General features: G+C 39.6%; 1 non-coding gene across 1 annotated transcript; it reads left to right on the top strand.

Annotated features, from left to right (window-relative positions):
- The first annotated feature begins 990 nt into the window (after window positions 1–990).
- Window positions 991–1,062, top strand: trnat-cgu (transfer RNA threonine (anticodon CGU)). Its single transcript has one exon. It is a non-coding gene; the product is annotated as a tRNA-Thr (tRNA).
- The last annotated feature ends 2,740 nt before the right edge of the window (window positions 1,063–3,802 follow it).

The raw sequence follows: 3,802 nt of genomic DNA, 5'->3' as shown, positions 1-3,802 counted from the left end.
TGTAGGTGCTTCTCGGAAGTGCGTTGGTGGTACAGGCGCCTTCCAAATAATTGAGTCAGGTTTGAATCCCAGCCAGTGCAAACCCAAATCTTTTCAAAATAATCTGTGGTCTGCTAACACATCTTTTGAAACACTACAACAGGTAACACCCCGTGTGAAACATCGTGAGCATCTGTTAAACCTCTCTACCTACCCGTTCCTCACAGAGACATGAGGAGGGTCTAAAGGGACATTTTGAGCCGTAGAAACATTTTATCATTCTGTACTTTCCTGTGCGGTCAGGCCAGTTCCACTTTAACTGCGCCCGACAACGGAGGTCGTTTTGAAAACAACGAGAGTAAAGGGACACTGCACGTCTGCAGAACATCACGTCCGAGTTTAAGGACAGCAAGAGATTGGAAGCTAGGGAGTTTCGGGTCTGTGTTTTTATTATAGGTTCAAGAAAATCTGAATACCTTTTCAAGAAGTATTTCAGAATCCCAGTCAAATCCAGTACGAATGCCGCATAGATCTGCATTGTACAATTAGTATACTGTTTGTCCGTCGAATCAAACATGCCTTATGAAGCATTTCTAAAACAGGAGAGATCGTTAGGGAATGCGTCTTCCTGAAAAAATAAAATGACTTCAAGGGCACTATAAGCAGAGGTGCTCTACAGGAAAAACTATAGCCAGAGATGCCAAAGAGGTCGAGATTTCACCACGTGAGAGAAAGCATCTCAGAAAACGAAGTTGCGGTTGTTTCCACGCGTTATAAAACCACTAGGTCAAACAACAAGAGCTGAAGAGCCGCTGTTGAGAGTAACACGGCCGAGCGCTCTAAGGAGCTGGCTTAAACCTCCAGTCTCTTCAGGAGCATCTGTTGGAGTCGCACTGCTACAGCGCATCTCCTTGTTAAGTATCCCTTTTATTGTTGTTGCTGCCTCCAGGCGATGTAAACCAGGTTCAGAAAAAAATAATTTGAACAACATTATTCTCTTGTGTATTTGAAGGCGAGGTGGCCAAGTGGTAAGGTGTCGGTCTCGTAAACCGAAGATCGTGGGTTCAGTCCCCACCCTTACCTGTTTCATTTGTTCTCAAACGAACAAGTAAAGGTTTATTTCGAGTCACAATCAAAGAAGGCTCCACAGCTGAAACGTTGTGTTTACTTCTATTTTCAGCATGGAATAAACCTATACTTTTCCATTTGCAACCCACGCATGCTGACGCAGCTCCCTACTTAAATTACTATCAGCTGTGTACCTCCAGTTGACCTGTACACAAATATATGAGAGGTCTACTGAGACGAGAGGAGCACTGAAGACTTGATAAAGCTCTCGCATTAGATTCTGTGTTTTTGCTGTTCCCCAGATTTGTTTTTAATGTTCTTTTTCTTTTAAAGTTGTTGCATTTGGTTGTTTTTTTATAGTTGCTAGGCTACTACAGGGATTTACCTAGGTTCCCGGAAGACTTCTCGTTTTGTGTTTGTTGTGTTTTTGGGTTACAACTATTTTTTTTTTCTGTTGATAGGATCCCACGCATTACTGTGGGACTAGTTAACTTTAGTTCATACATTGTACCTGAAATTACCACATAAACTACTTCTCGGTTTTCCTTTTTTTTTATAAAAAAAGGCAAAACTAATGTTTGTTTCTCCTTGCTGCTGATTGGTAGCTACAACGGGTCAGTTGCAACAAACTGGCTGCTGAAATTTGTCAGCAGCTCTGTAGAAAACCTGTTCTCAATTGCAACGAACCTAAAATAACAGCTGCTGCCCATTAGACATTACTAAAATAGGAGACTAAGCAGACTAAGCTGAACAATAGATTACATTGGAACTGTCCTGAATGTAGTGGAAATAATATCGTCATTAAGTAATGAACAATTGCTTTCCAGACACTACAATTATTCACAAGGAATTTTATCAATACATATTGTATTAATAAAAGTGTAATATCGTAATAATGAAGTTTAATGCTATCTGTATTAGTAGCTGTATTACAGGTAATGCATGCACAGACTTGATTATACTATAATGAATTTTCAGGTATCCCGGGGAGAGAACTGAAATGAAGGAAATACATATTTAAAGGGGTGTAAGTCTTAAATGTGTTCTGTCACATAGGGGTGTTAATTGAATAGATTTGTTGTATTATTTAATATGATTTGACTCTACACTTGTGTTTCTCAGGAGACAGCATTAATATTGGGGATTTGCGGATACAGATAAGAAGTTGAACTATACAGGCAAATGTATGGTTACCTTAATGAAAAAAAACTCTTATCATTACCCTTTTCAACATTATTATTTAAGACAGTCTTTCAGAACAGTATTCTCGTATTAGTGGCTATAATCTAATGATAAAGGTGGTGAAACAGGTGAAATGTGCGGAAAGAATTGGAGATGGAACAGGAGACTCATCCAGTCGATAGAAAGCTTGGGTAGGACTGCACAAACACCGTGTCAGTGTTTAGTGGCATAATTTAAAAACAATACGTGGTTTAACAATATCAACTGCTCTACTGTGAGCTCAGCTCCACAACTAGTAATACATTGCCCACATTTTCAAATTAGATACATGTGTTTTCTACGTGTATGTAATTAGTTCTTTTTTTGTTTTAACTGATTTAAAATAGAATATTTATAAAACAGACAAAGGGTTTATGTGTCGCGCTGAAATTCACACACAAGTAAGGAAAGATATCGCGCTTAGGAAGAAATCCAGAGTGGAGACGCCGGCGGTTGAAAACAGCCACATACATGCGAGGTATTGTACTGTATGTGCTCTACCACTGAACTAAACTCCCGACAACTACTGTATCTTTATCTGCGGCACTTTGTTTTAGGAAGAGTGAGGAGTCTACAAGCCTAGAAAATGTATGTCTGTCAGTGTGATCTGTCTGTCATTGTGCAGGCGTGTGTCTGTTAGTGTGTGGGTGTGTGTCTGCAAGTGTGTGGTGTCTATCAGTGTGTATGTGTGTGTCTGTGAATGTGTGCGAGTACTGTATGTGTGTGAGTGTCTGATTGTGTGTATAAATGTGCGTGGTGCCTGTGAGTGTGTGCTGTGTCTATGTGTGTGTCTGTGAATGTGTGTCTGTGAGTTTGTATCTGTGAGTGTGTGTAATATTTGTGTGAATGTATGTGAGTGTGTGGTTGTGTGTCTGTCGGTATGTCATAATGTGTGTGAATGTGTGGGTGTATATCTGTCAGTGTGTGTGAATGTGTGTGTAGGTGGGCTTGGGCTCCAATGCTGTGTCTGACAGAAGTGACCCATCAACCGGTGTTGAGGTCCAGAGTCGCTTGCAAATTTCTAGAGCACTTTATAACTTTCTAGAGTCCAGACCAACGAACAGAAATCTGTGAGTGCTGTGTTTTTATCACTATTAGCGTATGTGGTGTCTGTGGGTGTGTGGGTGTTTGATGTGTGTGGGTGTGTGTCCATGAGTATGTGTAGTGTCTGTGTGTCTATGTGAGTATTAATGATGATAGCACTACTGAATACTAGTATTCATGTGAGAATTATTGATGATAGAGCTCAACATAATGATGATCGCGTAACATAAACATATTACCGTATGCAAACTGTACTGTATACAGTATGTATATGTATATTTAATGTCTTAACTGTGCCAGTTTAATTGAATTTAAAAAAATTATTTAACACGAACATTAAGCTGTTTACATCTTCCGCCTGAGAACAGTCACCCGTTGCTACCCAACGCAGAAACACAGCCACTAACTAGCAAAGAGAGGACATTAGCTACCCAATATGAAAAAGAAATAAATGATTATTTTGTTTATTTCTTTTGCACATTTATTTGAA

The sequence above is a fragment of the Lepisosteus platostomus genome, chromosome 5 (assembly GCF_059453375.1).
Source record: "Lepisosteus platostomus isolate fLepPlt1 chromosome 5, fLepPlt1.hap1, whole genome shotgun sequence".
In the NCBI taxonomy this organism is placed as follows: domain Eukaryota; kingdom Metazoa; phylum Chordata; class Actinopteri; order Semionotiformes; family Lepisosteidae; genus Lepisosteus; species Lepisosteus platostomus.
This window is presented reverse-complemented; position numbering and strand designations above follow the sequence as displayed.